At 33.5% G+C, this 17,168-nt stretch overlaps 1 long non-coding RNA gene across 1 annotated transcript; it reads left to right on the forward strand.

Moving 5' to 3' along the window:
* The first annotated feature begins 13,226 nt into the window (after nucleotides 1-13,226).
* Nucleotides 13,227-14,546, forward strand: LOC136270552 (uncharacterized). Its single transcript, XR_010708330.1, has 3 exons — nucleotides 13,227-13,317; nucleotides 13,429-13,573; nucleotides 14,443-14,546. It is a non-coding gene; the product is annotated as an uncharacterized lncRNA (long non-coding RNA).
* The last annotated feature ends 2,622 nt before the right edge of the window (nucleotides 14,547-17,168 follow it).

Genomic DNA, 17,168 nt, shown 5'->3' on the forward strand with positions numbered 1-17,168 from the left:
TGTTTAGAAATTTGTTACTGTTTTTGAGATATTAGGGAAAGATTGTTTTAGGGGCCGACTCTTTATCTCCTTATAAGGACCATTAAACGAAACTTTGGTGGTTAAATATTATTACGAATATTATTCTGAGTATCTTCTCTTCTATAATGCATTTCAAAATATTTCTCCTTTTTAAGAAATAAATGATCAAAATATTGGACTTCTAGCCCCTTTAAAATCCAAATTATGTAACATATCAGAAAACTCTTAACAAATATAGGTAGATAACTGGAAGATACACATTTTCGCTTCTATAATACATTACAAAATATGTTTCATTAAAGAGATATAGATAAAAGACTTTAGACCCCTCTTGGCCCCTTATATGAGGGGTCAGCCCCTTTTGCTTGGTGTCAGTTGAAAGATCTTTTATAGATTAATTTTTGATGCTCTACATGTGTTAGCAAAATATTGATTAGAAGAAAGATATTCGTGATCAAATCTCAAATTTCGTAAAAATTGTCAAAAAAATTTAACATCAACATTTTCAGTTTCGGGCGAGCTTCAAGGATGATGACTTCTGGTCAAATCTAAAACAAGCAAGCAAATCTACCATAACCACTCTATCTTGCATATAAATTTCAAGTCCCTAACTATAACAGTTTTTGAGGAGATGCGTGAACAATATCATGTTCCAAAATTCACGAAAAAGGGAAATAATTCAGAAGCGGAAGTGAATTTTCAGACAGGAAGTAAGATGCAAAGAGATATTCACCTAAGACATCATCCCTGTAAAAATCATTAAAATCGATTGAGAAATGGCTGAGAAATTAAGGGTGACTACCAAGAAGAAAAATAATAATATAGAAGAATGAGAACGCGTAGAAAAACAGTAAGGTCTTCCGCTGAAGACGGAAGACCTTAATAATAAAGGGCTGTTTTTGTCTAAATCTTAAAGGAAGAGTGTTTTTCAACTTGTACTTCAGTCCAACAACCCCTTTATTTTGAATATCTTAGTTAGAAAGTCAAAAAAAAAAATGGAGAGAAGGAAATAGAGAGAAAGAACAAATCTTGGCTCCACACGGCCTTTGCAGGTGTCATAACAGTATTTCATCAAACGTTTACTGACGCGAAATAATTCCCGATTTTCTCTTTGAATTTGGGGCGTTTCCGCCCGGGACAGGAGCTGAATTTTTGTATGAGATGAAAAACAACGTGTAAGATGTCTCACTACTCAGGTTTGGTAACAGTGCGAGGTCATTTGAAATATTGATGTGTGTTTGTGTCTGGAGGGGGATGAAAAGGACGGAGCTTGATTTTCGTCGTAAATAAATCGAAAGTAGAATTTTGAGGTGTGGATCTCGGATTCGGTTAACGACAATTAGGGGAAGTCCTAAACAATGACTGATGCATTTTACACATGTATTTCAGAGTAGAGATTTTTTTGTGTCGTTTACTATTATATATATGTTTGACTGTTTTATATCAACAGGATTGATAAAATTCTTATAAATGTAGGAATAACGAAATCAGTAACACGTAAATTTACTTAAAAAAATTGATGACAGTAATTTCCACAGTTCTAATATTCATAAGTAGTTCACACGCTATCGTAGATACAGACTAAACGGAAAACAAGAAATATACATGCAACAGAAATATTACGCGGCTGCTTACATCCCTTGCACTGTGTAAATTTTAAGTCCCCGTACAGGCTATACTCGCGGCTTGATATCGGAAATTTCTTCTTAATTGTTCAACCCGCTGCAAATTTGGCAGAAAAACAGAATGAGGTCCGAGGTACATTTACACAAAATTTCATGAGGATTGAGTGAAGGGCTCGGGAGTTAGAATTTTTTTCTACAGTACATGTCAAACACGAAAATTAAAACTCAAATGCCAAAAAGTTCATAACTCTGTTAATAATGAACGAATTGGTCTGGTAATTAGTGCAGTAATCTAGAATGGTATTAAGTTGAAATTAAAGGCCCGAGATCAAAGATCAAGTAAAATCGGGCCAGAAAAACTAAATGATTTTATGAAGGATGGGGGGGGGGGGGGGGCGGGGCGGTGGTCGGTGACTTCTATATTAAACGGAAAATACTAAATTCCCAATATCACTAGAGTTTGAGATACATGCTTGACCTTTATTTTGCTATTTACCAGCTAAACATGATTTGGAAATAGAATGAAAAATCCTTTGATTTTAAACAGACTCTTTTCTTCAATTTCTATATCCTCTTTTTCTTTACAAAAAAATCATAAATGTATTGGACTTCTCGCCCATGTTTTGTTTCTGATATATGTATAAGAGCTTTGATTGAAACATTTAGATCTCTCTTATCATATAATTTGAGGGGCTAGCCCCTTTTTCTTCATATCAATGAAAGGTCTCATAATATTAAACACATTTTGTTCAACAAGTGTTTAGAAATTTGTTACTGTTTTTGAGATATTAGGGAAAGATTGTTTTAGGGGCCGACTCTTTATCTCCTTATAAGGACCATTAAACGAAACTTTGGTGGTTAAATATTATTACGAATATTATTCTGAGTATCTTCTCTTCTATAATGCATTTCAAAATATTTCTCCTTTTTAAGAAATAAATGATCAAAATATTGGACTTCTAGCCCCTTTAAAATCCAAATTATGTAACATATCAGAAAACTCTTAACAAATATAGGTAGATAACTGGAAGATACACATTTTCGCTTCTATAATACATTACAAAATATGTTTCATTAAAGAGATATAGATAAAAGACTTTAGACCCCTCTTGGCCCCTTATATGAGGGGTCAGCCCCTTTTGCTTGGTGTCAGTTGAAAGATCTTTTATAGATTAATTTTTGATGCTCTACATGTGTTAGCAAAATATTGATTAGAAGAAAGATATTCGTGATCAAATCTCAAATTTCGTAAAAATTGTCAAAAAAATTTAACATCAACATTTTCAGTTTCGGGCGAGCTTCAAGGATGATGACTTCTGGTCAAATCTAAAACAAGCAAGCAAATCTACCATAACCACTCTATCTTGCATATAAATTTCAAGTCCCTAACTATAACAGTTTTTGAGGAGATGCGTGAACAATATCATGTTCCAAAATTCACGAAAAAGGGAAATAATTCAGAAGCGGAAGTGAATTTTCAGACAGGAAGTAAGATGCAAAGAGATATTCACCTAAGACATCATCCCTGTAAAAATCATTAAAATCGATTGAGAAATGGCTGAGAAATTAAGGGTGACTACCAAGAAGAAAAATAATAATATAGAAGAATGAGAACGCGTAGAAAAACAGTAAGGTCTTCCGCTGAAGACGGAAGACCTTAATAATAAAGGGCTGTTTTTGTCTAAATCTTAAAGGAAGAGTGTTTTTCAACTTGTACTTCAGTCCAACAACCCCTTTATTTTGAATATCTTAGTTAGAAAGTCAAAAAAAAAAATGGAGAGAAGGAAATAGAGAGAAAGAACAAATCTTGGCTCCACACGGCCTTTGCAGGTGTCATAACAGTATTTCATCAAACGTTTACTGACGCGAAATAATTCCCGATTTTCTCTTTGAATTTGGGGCGTTTCCGCCCGGGACAGGAGCTGAATTTTTGTATGAGATGAAAAACAACGTGTAAGATGTCTCACTACTCAGGTTTGGTAACAGTGCGAGGTCATTTGAAATATTGATGTGTGTTTGTGTCTGGAGGGGGATGAAAAGGACGGAGCTTGATTTTCGTCGTAAATAAATCGAAAGTAGAATTTTGAGGTGTGGATCTCGGATTCGGTTAACGACAATTAGGGGAAGTCCTAAACAATGAATGATGCATTTTACACATGTATTTCAGAGTAGAGATTTTTTTGTGTCGTTTACTATTATATATATGTTTGACTGTTTTATATCAACAGGATTGATAAAATTCTTATAAATGTAGGAATAACGAAATCAGTAACACGTAAATTTACTTAAAAAAATTGATGACAGTAATTTCCACAGTTCTAATATTCATAAGTAGTTCACACGCTATTGTAGATACAGACTAAACGGAAAACAAAAAATATACATGCAACAGAAATATTACGCGGCTGCTTACATCCCTTGCACTGTGTAAATTTTAAGTCCCCGTACAGGCTATACTCGCGGCTTGATATCGGAAATTTCTTCTTAATTGTTCAACCCGCTGCAAATTTGGCAGAAAAACAGAATGAGGTCCGAGGTACATTTACACAAAATTTCATGAGGATTGAGTGAAGGGCTCGGGAGTTAGAATTTTTTTCTACAGTACATGTCAAACACGAAAATTAAAACTCAAATGCCAAAAAGTTCATAACTCTGTTAATAATGAACGAATTGGTCTGGTAATTAGTGCAGTAATCTAGAATGGTATTAAGTTGAAATTAAAGGCCCGAGATCAAAGATCAAGTAAAATCGGGCCAGAAAAACTAAATGATTTTATGAAGGATGGGGGGGGGGGGGGGCGGGGCGGTGGTCGGTGACTTCTATATTAAACGGAAAATACTAAATTCCCAATATCACTAGAGTTTGAGATACATGCTTGACCTTTATTTTGCTATTTACCAGCTAAACATGATTTGGAAATAGAATGAAAAATCCTTTGATTTTAAACAGACTCTTTTCTTCAATTTCTATATCCTCTTTTTCTTTACAAAAAAATCATAAATGTATTGGACTTCTCGCCCATGTTTTGTTTCTGATATATGTATAAGAGCTTTGATTGAAACATTTAGATCTCTCTTATCATATAATTTGAGGGGCTAGCCCCTTTTTCTTCATATCAATGAAAGGTCTCATAATATTAAACACATTTTGTTCAACAAGTGTTTAGAAATTTGTTACTGTTTTTGAGATATTAGGGAAAGATTGTTTTAGGGGCCGACTCTTTATCTCCTTATAAGGACCATTAAACGAAACTTTGGTGGTTAAATATTATTACGAATATTATTCTGAGTATCTTCTCTTCTATAATGCATTTCAAAATATTTCTCCTTTTTAAGAAATAAATGATCAAAATATTGGACTTCTAGCCCCTTTAAAATCCAAATTATGTAACATATCAGAAAACTCTTAACAAATATAGGTAGATAACTGGAAGATACACATTTTCGCTTCTATAATACATTACAAAATATGTTTCATTAAAGAGATATAGATAAAAGACTTTAGACCCCTCTTGGCCCCTTATATGAGGGGTCAGCCCCTTTTGCTTGGTGTCAGTTGAAAGATCTTTTATAGATTAATTTTTGATGCTCTACATGTGTTAGCAAAATATTGATTAGAAGAAAGATATTCGTGATCAAATCTCAAATTTCGTAAAAATTGTCAAAAAAATTTAACATCAACATTTTCAGTTCCGGGCGAGCTTCAAGGATGATGACTTCTGGTCAAATCTAAAACAAGCAAGCAAATCTACCATAACCACTCTATCTTGCATATAAATTTCAAGTCCCTAACTATAACAGTTTTTGAGGAGATGCGTGAACAATATCATGTTCCAAAATTCACGAAAAAGGGAAATAATTCAGAAGCGGAAGTGAATTTTCAGACAGGAAGTAAGATGCAAAGAGATATTCACCTAAGACATCATCCCTGTAAAAATCATTAAAATCGATTGAGAAATGGCTGAGAAATTAAGGGTGACTACCAAGAAGAAAAATAATAATATAGAAGAATGAGAACGCGTAGAAAAACAGTAAGGTCTTCCGCTGAAGACGGAAGACCTTAATAATAAAGGGCTGTTTTTGTCTAAATCTTAAAGGAAGAGTGTTTTTCAACTTGTACTTCAGTCCAACAACCTCTTTATTTTGAATATCTTAGTTAGAAAGTCAAAAAAAAAATGGAGAGAAGGAAATAGAGAGAAAGAACAAATCTTGGCTCCACACGGCCTTTGCAGGTGTCATAACAGTATTTCATCAAACGTTTACTGACGCGAAATAATTCCCGATTTTCTCTTTGAATTTGGGGCGTTTCCGCCCGGGACAGGAGCTGAATTTTTGTATGAGATGAAAAACAACGTGTAAGATGTCTCACTACTCAGGTTTGGTAACAGTGCGAGGTCATTTGAAATATTGATGTGTGTTTGTGTCTGGAGGGGGATGAAAAGGACGGAGCTTGATTTTCGTCGTAAATAAATCGAAAGTAGAATTTTGAGGTGTGGATCTCGGATTCGGTTAACGACAATTAGGGGAAGTCCTAAACAATGACTGATGCATTTTACACATGTATTTCAGAGTAGAGATTTTTTTGTGTCGTTTACTATTATATATATGTTTGACTGTTTTATATCAACAGGATTGATAAAATTCTTATAAATGTAGGAATAACGAAATCAGTAACACGTAAATTTACTTAAAAAAATTGATGACAGTAATTTCCACAGTTCTAATATTCATAAGTAGTTCACACGCTATCGTAGATACAGACTAAACGGAAAACAAGAAATATACATGCAACAGAAATATTACGCGGCTGCTTACATCCCTTGCACTGTGTAAATTTTAAGTCCCCGTACAGGCTATACTCGCGGCTTGATATCGGAAATTTCTTCTTAATTGTTCAACCCGCTGCAAATTTGGCAGAAAAACAGAATGAGGTCCGAGGTACATTTACACAAAATTTCATGAGGATTGAGTGAAGGGCTCGGGAGTTAGAATTTTTTTCTACAGTACATGTCAAACACGAAAATTAAAACTCAAATGCCAAAAAGTTCATAACTCTGTTAATAATGAACGAATTGGTCTGGTAATTAGTGCAGTAATCTAGAATGGTATTAAGTTGAAATTAAAGGCCCGAGATCAAAGATCAAGTAAAATCGGGCCAGAAAAACTAAATGATTTTATGAAGGATGGGGGGGGGGGGGGCGGGGCGGTGGTCGGTGACTTCTATATTAAACGGAAAATACTAAATTCCCAATATCACTAGAGTTTGAGATACATGCTTGACCTTTATTTTGCTATTTACCAGCTAAACATGATTTGGAAATAGAATGAAAAATCCTTTGATTTTAAACAGACTCTTTTCTTCAATTTCTATATCCTCTTTTTCTTTACAAAAAAATCATAAATGTATTGGACTTCTCGCCCATGTTTTGTTTCTGATATATGTATAAGAGCTTTGATTGAAACATTTAGATCTCTCTTATCATATAATTTGAGGGGCTAGCCCCTTTTTCTTCATATCAATGAAAGGTCTCATAATATTAAACACATTTTGTTCAACAAGTGTTTAGAAATTTGTTACTGTTTTTGAGATATTAGGGAAAGATTGTTTTAGGGGCCGACTCTTTATCTCCTTATAAGGACCATTAAACGAAACTTTGGTGGTTAAATATTATTACGAATATTATTCTGAGTATCTTCTCTTCTATAATGCATTTCAAAATATTTCTCCTTTTTAAGAAATAAATGATCAAAATATTGGACTTCTAGCCCCTTTAAAATCCAAATTATGTAACATATCAGAAAACTCTTAACAAATATAGGTAGATAACTGGAAGATACACATTTTCGCTTCTATAATACATTACAAAATATGTTTCATTAAAGAGATATAGATAAAAGACTTTAGACCCCTCTTGGCCCCTTATATGAGGGGTCAGCCCCTTTTGCTTGGTGTCAGTTGAAAGATCTTTTATAGATTAATTTTTGATGCTCTACATGTGTTAGCAAAATATTGATTAGAAGAAAGATATTCGTGATCAAATCTCAAATTTCGTAAAAATTGTCAAAAAAATTTAACATCAACATTTTCAGTTCCGGGCGAGCTTCAAGGATGATGACTTCTGGTCAAATCTAAAACAAGCAAGCAAATCTACCATAACCACTCTATCTTGCATATAAATTTCAAGTCCCTAACTATAACAGTTTTTGAGGAGATGCGTGAACAATATCATGTTCCAAAATTCACGAAAAAGGGAAATAATTCAGAAGCGGAAGTGAATTTTCAGACAGGAAGTAAGATGCAAAGAGATATTCACCTAAGACATCATCCCTGTAAAAATCATTAAAATCGATTGAGAAATGGCTGAGAAATTAAGGGTGACTACCAAGAAGAAAAATAATAATATAGAAGAATGAGAACGCGTAGAAAAACAGTAAGGTCTTCCGCTGAAGACGGAAGACCTTAATAATAGGGAAAAAGAAACCGAAGAATAACAATAAGGTCTTCCGTTGGAAACGGAAGACCTTAATAACTAGACTCTTGTTGCTATAGCAACAAAAAGGTCTTCCGTTCCTCATGTATTAATCTGCACAAAAAATCCAGTTATCTTGTAAACAGAAAATGGATACATGTACATTTTGTCTTTCCTCAAAGTTTGGATGTTCAAGTTTTCGTTAGTTATAATATCTCATTGAAAAAAGGTTTTTATCTAGGGACCGGAAACGAACAAACGGAAGTGATTTAAAAAAGGAAAGTAGATATGTTAGTTTATTTACCTACGTACGTTACTGTTCATCACATTGAGTAAAATGTTTTTAAAAAAGTTAAAAGTTTTAAAAAAAGTTCTATTGCTTTTGAACATTTCAAGTATTAACCGGAAGTGACGTAGGACCCAATGAAACCCGTTAAACACATGTTCAATCAATGTCCATTATCTATATAAGTCTTGATCTATCATAGTTTCTTGTGGGTACTTTGTTTTTAAAAAAGAAGGCTACCTGAGATATCTGAGATGTCTCACCGGAAGTAGATCTTTTTTTTACCATGTGTAGATGACTTTTTGTATTTCTATAGCTAAAATGTTACTTCAATGCTAAATAACCAAAATATTTTTAAAAATATCAAAATTGGGTGTACGGTCCCGTGACGACCGGAAGTTACGCCGGATAAAACAAAATAGTTTTAACACATGTACATACATAGGTCTATCATCCCACAAAGTTTGGTTGTTCAAGTCGTTACTGTTTTTGAGATCTCGTCGAAATCAGGTTTTTGGTCTCTGGACAGGAAACGGGCAAACGGAAGTGTTCAATGTAAATTGTATTCAATATTTCTTGTATACTTGCCTTTTGTACATTATTTTTCATTTATATAGCTAAAATATATCAAAGGAAAACAGTTAAATGATTAACAGCTCGATTTTTTAACTCTTCCGGTATGGACCGGAAGTGACGGAAGATAAAATGAAACCGGTTAAACACATCTTCAATCAAATGTCTATCATCCATGAAAGTTTCGTGTCTTGATCGCTTATAGTTTCTGAGATCTCGCGGGTACAAAATGTGTTTCAAAAAAACTACCTGAGATAATTGAGATATCTCACCGGAAGTAGAAATTTTTTGTTGATATTACATCGCAGAGATTTCCTATGTATAGATTTATTCTTATATATTTATTCTATTGACAAAAAATTTGATGCGTAAAAAAATTATTTTTTAAGTGCTTCCGGTGACGACCGGAAGTTATGACGAACAAAATAAAAGTGTTTAAACACATCTACAGCTATAGGTCTATCATTCCACAAAGTTTGAATGTTTAAGTCTTTACCGTTTTTTAGATCTCGAGGTGACAAGCTTTTTGTCGCGGGACAGGAAACGGACGACTGGAAGTGAATTTAGAACATTTGTAATTAAAATCCTCTAGATCTTTTTATTGTCTGTCATTCCTGGAAATTTTATAAAAATCCATCAAGACATCTCTGAGAAATTCACGAGAGAAAAAGGGGAAAAAAATAATAATAATAAGAAACTAGACTCTTGTTGCAAAAGCAACAAAAAGGTCTTCCGTTTTGATATACATGTATCAATTCAACTGTAAGACATTGCTTCTCTCATATAGAAAAAAAGTGGATATGATAATTATTGTGAATGATATATCCAGACGTTACTTCTAATAAAAACAACGGAATGAAAAAGAAAATCAATTTTTGAAGTAATTTTTGTGACGACCGGAAGTAACGCCGAGCTAAACAAAAATGTTAACCATTTGTACAATCATAAGTCAATCTTACTTAAAGTTTGGTTGTTCACATCCCTGATCTCTTTGAAACAATATTTTTTGTCTCGGGACCGGAAACGGACGAAAGGAAGTGATAAATGAAAACAAAAGATGGTTTTTCTCGTACATTAGCTTAACGAACATCACTGTTTATCAGGCTAGATGAAACACCCAAGAAACTCAGTTAAACTTGTTAAAAACAGGATTTGTCTGAACCCTTCCAGTAAGAACCGGAAGTGACAGTTGACAAAATTTAATCCGTTAAACACATCCCCAATCAAATTTCTATCAATCATGAGAGCTTCGTGTCTCAATCACTTACAATGACAAAAATCTCGCGGACATCAAATTTGTAAAAAAGAAAGCTACATAGAGATATTTGAGATATCTCACCGGAAGTAAAATTTATTTGCTAATTTAACAATATATAGATGACATATGTAAGATTGTATACTGATATTTTCATTTTATGTAAAATGAATAAAATATGAAAAAAACAAAAATTTTGAGGTACTTCCGGTGACGACCGGAAGTTACGCCGAACAAAACAAAATAGTGTTAACACATGTTCATACAGAGGTCTATTATCCCACAACGTTTGGTTGTTCAAGTCATCACCATTTTTTAGATCTCGTCGAAATAAGGTTTTTGGTCCCGGGACAGGAAACGGACATGCGGAGGTGCTCAATGTAAATTGTATGAAATATTTCTTTTATACTTGCCTTTTGTACATTATTTTTCATTTATCTAGCTAAAAATGCCAAAGGGAAACAGTTAAACTAATAAACGGCTCGATTTGTTTGAACTCTTCCGGTGTGGACCGGAAGTGACGGAAGGCAAAATGACACCAAATAAACACATCTTCAATCAAATGTCTATCATCTGTTAAAGTTTGGTGTCTTGATCACTTATAGTTTCTGAGATCTCGCGGGTACAAAATCTGTATTAAAAGAGCTACCTGAGATGATTGAGATATCTCACCGGAAGTAGAATTTTTTTGTTGATTTAACATTGCATAGATAACCTATGTATAGATTTATACTTATATATCTAATTTATGAAAAATGAATTAAATGCGTAAAATTACTATTTTTGAAGTGCTTCCGGTGACGACCGGAAGTTACGACGAACAAAACAAAATAGTTTAAACACATCTACATACACAGGTCTATCATCCCACAAAGTTTGGTTGTTCAAGTCTTTACCGTTTTTGAGATCTCGAGGTGACAAGCTTTTTCGTCGCGGGACAGGAAACGGACGACCAGAAATGAATTTTGAAAAAATAAAAAAATCCTTCCTAGACTTTATCATTTCCTATTATTCCTGAAAATTTCAAGAAAATCTATCCAGTCATCTCCGAGAAAAACGTGGAAAAAAATAAGAATAATAACTAGACTCTTGTTGCTATAGCAACAAAAAGGTCTTCCGTTCCTCACATATAAATCTGTACAAAAGATCCATTTCTCTTGTAAACAGAAAACGGATATAATTTATACTGTAAAGGAATTCCCAAGAAATAAACAAAACAAAAAGACAAAACGTCATTTTTTTAGTACTTTCTGTGACGACCGGAAGTCACGCCGGATCATACAAAACATAGTAAACATATCTTTATACATTGCCTTGTCTTTTCTCAAAGTTTGGATGTTCAAGTTTTTGTTAGTTATAATATCTCGTTGAGAAAAGGTTTTTGTCCTGGGACCGGAAACGAACGAACGGAAGTGATTAAGAAATTGAAAATACGTATTTTAGTACATTTACCTATGATACGTTATTGTTCATCATATTGAGTAAAATGTTAAAAAAATTCTAATGTTAAAACAAAACAAAAAATTTTTATTGCTTGAACACTTCGATTGAAAACCGGAAGTGACGTACGACCAAATGGAACCCGTTCAACACATGTTCATTCAAATGTCCATTATCCATACAAGTTTTGTGTCTTGATCTCTCACTGTTTCTGAGATCTTGGGGGTAGTTTGTTTTTTTAAAAGAAGGCTACCTGAGATATTTGAGATGTCTCACCGGAAGTAGAACTTTTTTTGGTTTTTTTACCATGTGTGGCTGACCTCCTGTATTTTTGTAACTAAACTGTTACTTCCATGCTAAATAACCAACATATTTTTTAAAAATCTGAATTTGGTGTACTTCCTGTGACGACCGGAAGTTACGCCGGTTAAAACAAAATAGTGTTAACACGTGTCCATACACAGGTCTATAATCCTACAAAGTTTGGTTGTTGAAGTCGTTACCGTTTTTGAGATCTCTTCGATATAAGGTTTTTTGTCTCGGGACAGGAAACGGACAAACGGAAGTGCTTCATGAAATTTAAATTTTTTGTATCTTGTTTAATTTCCTATTTTTCATTATTATTCATCAAAGTAGCTAAAACTATCAAAATAAAAACAGTTTAACAGATAAACAGTTTGATTTGTTTGAACTCTTCCGCTGTGGACCGGAAGTGACGGACGACAAAATGAAACTGTTTAAACACATCTTCAATCAAATGTCTATGATTAGTGAAAGTTTTGTGTCTTGATCACGTACAGTACCTGAGAACTTGCGGGTACAAAATATGTTTTAAAAAAGCTTCCTTAGATAATCGAGATATCTCACCGGAAGTAGAACTTTTTTGTTTATTTAACATTGCGTAGATGACATATGTTAGGATCTATACTAATATTTTTATTCCATGGAAAATAAATTAAATACGTAAAAACAAAAAATTTTGAAGAGTTTCCGGTGACGACCGGAAGTTACAACGAACAAAACAAAAGTGTTTAAACACATCTACAACTATAGGTCTATCATCCCTCAAAGTTTGGATGTTCAAATCTTTATCGTTTCTGAGATCTCGATGTGACAAGCTTTTTGTCTCGGGACAGGAAACAGACGACAGGAAGTCGATTTTGAAAAAATGAAAAAAACGCCTCGAGATACGATCATTTTCTATCACTCCTGAAAACTTGAAGCAAATCGATCCAGCCATCTCTGAGATATCTTGTGGACAAAAAATGGGAAAAAAATAATAATAAAAAACATTACAATCTCTATAAGGTCTTCCGTTGGAAACGGAAGACCTTAATAATAAGAAACATTACAATCACTATAAGGTCTTCCGTTGGAAACGGAAGACCTTAAAAAGAAAAAACCTAACAATCACTATAAGGTCTTCCGTTGGAAACGGAAGACCTTAATAAGAAAGAAAGAAAGAAAAAACCTAACAATCACTATAAGGTCTTCCGTTGGAAACGGAAGACCTTAAAAACCAATATTTTATTGATATCATGACATGTACATTTTTATCAGATGGGCAGGGGAAAGAGAAATTTTGCAAAAACAGCAAATAAATGGCCAAAAACTATCATCCCATATACAATTGATAAAAGTACTATAGGTAAGACCTTTAAAACTGCATGCTATATCTAATATAAACAATTTGTTAAACGTGAACTAAAATTTTGTAGTTTCTGTTTCATACAAGTTATTGTCGTTAATTGTTCTACAGTACAACAACAAAGTTACGATATCATCGAACAACCAGTCAATATATTCAATGCTCGCACCTTTTTAAATTGGCTACCTTACACCCCGGATCTTGCGAAGAATGTAGGACATAGCAAATCTGTAAAGTTCGTAAATGCTCGATGGAGGTATGTATAGAGGGTGACCGAAAGCTTGTAATGGTGTGATATTTAAAATGGTTACTATCATTAGCGATAGTTTGGGCAAAGTACTGGCGTTTGGATGTTAAGGAGTTTACTAGAATGTAGAATCAGTATGCGTCTTTTTCAAGGAATTATTAAATATTTTCTGAGAGAATTTCTCCCGTTTTTGATTAAGTTTAATAATAATATTGTTCATGTTTCAAATTAATATATGTTATGAAGTGTACAGCAATAAACATGTAATACTTTTTTTGCAGGTCTGTAACTCCCGGTCTGAAAAAATTCGGATGGACGACCAGGAAGCTACAGTGCCTCCCGAAGTAAAAAAAAAAAAACACACTTTAATTTACGGCGCACAAAACATTGCGCTGATTTTTGACTGACTAACCTTATCTCCACAAAAATTCGGTGTAAACAATTAGTACCATTACATTTGTCATGCAATTTACTACGAATATGGTCACATTACTTGCCTCATTCTTTCTCTTTAACATGCCAACACACCTATATTTATATTTACGTCGAGATCGAGAGCCGCCATTTTTCACATCTACCACAGCACCACTTCACTTTATGGGGCTGGTTATGGTGTTTAAAAGAATATCACAGGCAAGTGAGGTGTCTACATCTGTATAAATGTCGGAGGATATTTTTTTATCAAATATTTGTACAGAATGTGTTTGTAAAAAATAATCAGTCCAAATCTAGCGCAATTTTTTGTGCGCTGTAAATTGCAGTTTTTGACTATTGAAGGCACTGTAGTTCCTAGTTTGTCCATCCGAATTTTTTTAGACCAAAAGCTACAGACCTGCAGCTTTTTTTTCATATCTCATACGTTGTTTAATTTTTCATAGAATGTTATTCACAAGTTGGGTACAAGTTCAGGAGATATCAAGTCATTGCATTGTCTGAGCCAAATTACATGAATGTAAGTTGTACATTTGTTTTTATTTTTTAATTAATTTGATATCTGTCTGAATTTTAAAAAAAAGAGCAAGAACAGAAGAATCATTTCACCAAAGCAGTTGTTTGTCCCTTATCTCGTTTAGTTCAATTTACATATAGTTTTATAAGGAACTGTTTCAATCATCTAAAAAACATTTTCAATCGATAAGTTGTAGTCGTTAACATATCAACTTTAAATTAAATTTTGTAGAATATTCTTTTTAGTTTGTCAAAAACACAAGGAAAGAATCTGTGTGTGTGTGTGGGGGGGGGGGGGGGAGTGAGGGGGGTGAGAGTGTGTGTGCACGAACATACCAGTGATTGGTGAATAACGTTTTATTCGTCGATTACCGATATAATCAAATACCATTCATTTATGAAAACATACTATTTTGTTTAAGAGGATTGCTTCTATTTTGGGGGGAGCTATTTTTTGTTACCTCAAATCCGAAGACTCTGCTACATATATTCTATTTAGGTGCCAAATAAACTATGTCAAATAAGATATTATTATGAAATTTAAATAATTAGAGGGTTTAATAAGTGACTTTAATAAGAACTTTGACTAAAAATGAGCATCTTCGCTAGCCAAGGGTTTCTGATCCGCACCGCTTCTCACGAAGAAGCGGTGCGGATCAGAAACCCTTGGCTAGCGAAGATGAAAAATGAGTGGTATTGATTAGTGTGAATTGTTTTTTTTTATTGTCTTGTTTGATGCCTTCTTCCGAAGTCCATTGAGTAGTTGATCTGCTCCGCTCTAATTAACTCTTTTTCAAATAGACAGAGTTTGACGTGGTTGAAAAAAGTAGTTTTACAGTGTACTGCTCAATGCGCAGTTTCTGATTGATTTGAACAAAAGATAACAAATGTAAAAAGGTGTTATCACTAGATGGCGCACCTGTTGACCTGCATGTGATCTGCCTGTTCAGTCAAGGGTTTTTGTACTGCACCGCGGATCAAAAACCATTCACTTTTAAAGATGGCGTAAAGCAACATCGATGATTAAATCCAGTAACAGCGAATTGGTCTTTTTTGGTGGTCCTGGCCTTTCAAGGTATAAATTGAATAGATTGGGTGTGCATTAGTACAATAGAAATTAGGTGTATGAAGAAATTTAAAGTATAACTTTACAAGGTTTAAATCACGTGAAAATATATCCAAGCTCTCATCAGTTTAGAGAAAACTTCGCGACTAGAAATAAGATTCGTTAAAAATACAACAAATAAAAGTATTCTAAAAAGAATCTGAATTTTTAATGAAGAGTGATTGGCAGATATAATCAGGTTGTACAGGTTGAATATATTCTGTTTGTGACACTGTTAACATAATTCACAATATTATCAATTTGAACTTTTATTATATTCCCTTTTTGTGAGCTAATGGGTAATATCGTATATTCTGTTTTATGCAGTTATCAATTTTTTTTAAATAAACTGTCTATTTGCAAATGGGCGCGTCTTGCAGCTGTTTTGAATTAAAAAATAAAAAAGATATATTTAAAAGTAATCAAAACTTCTAAGTTTGATATTCAATACTGCCACAGCTGTTTGAGACGACACGATGACAACGTCACATATATTGTGCAAATCGGGAAAATGATTTTAAATAGACTTGCTTTATTGATAAAAGAAAAACAACATCATACATTGTATATTAATTCTTCATTTATCAGACCTTAGACATACAATGTTGCATGTTTTTTTAACTTAAGGGTTCTTTTCCATAACCACTTAATTAAAAACATAACCGAAAGTGATGTCGTTTTGGTATTTCAATATATGCTGCCTCTGTAAGTTGTTAATGACTTGCAATAAGGTGAAGTAAAAGATCATCCATATACCAATACCCTCTTCGCTGCATGCACCTTGGCCACATACATGTACCATTTTTAAGACTGCTAAGTGCGTCCGCTTAACAACTACATTCAAAATTCTAAAACCGTTATTTGTTTTAAAAATACTGTTAAATCCCGATGCTTAACCCCCTCCCCGATCCCCCTCTGCTGTTGTGTGCTGTCAGTTAATTTACTGCAATCTTATAAATTATATTTTACTTTAAAATTCGCAGTATTAAAAGTCTAAATCAAACATATAATGTTCTTTAAGATTCTAAAGTAGCACCAAAGAATATGTTCAATTTAACCAGAATGACTCTCTTATTATAAAAATGTATCGAATCATAGTTCTTTTTCCAAGTGTTTGGTCATATGCTTATTTGAACCTATAGAAAATGTCAGGGTAATCATTATCTAAAGATGTAGTATAGAAAGGACAAATCGCGGTAACATGCGTTTTTGCCCCAAAAATCAAAGTTTTTTAAAGAGCTTTAAAAATAAGGTGAAAGATATAGTTTAAATCATATTGAAAATAAGGGTGTAAAAAGTTATCACCAGAGACGTCATAATGTAGAAATGACGTCATGAAGATTGCCGTTTTTTATAAATTGATGTTTTGTGGCAAAATATGGGTGTTTTCCGTGGTTTTTTTCGACTGGGAAACATCGAGCGCAGTCTTGCTCAAGTACCATTTTTTAGTATAATGTGTATAACTATCTGAAGAAAAACATATGTTTAAACCGTACTTGCAAGTTTGCGGGAAGTAGGTCATTTAGCTGACGTCATAGATCAACAACGAAT

The sequence above is a fragment of the Magallana gigas genome, chromosome 8 (assembly GCF_963853765.1).
Source record: "Magallana gigas chromosome 8, xbMagGiga1.1, whole genome shotgun sequence".
In the NCBI taxonomy this organism is placed as follows: Eukaryota; Metazoa; Mollusca; class Bivalvia; order Ostreida; family Ostreidae; genus Magallana; species Magallana gigas.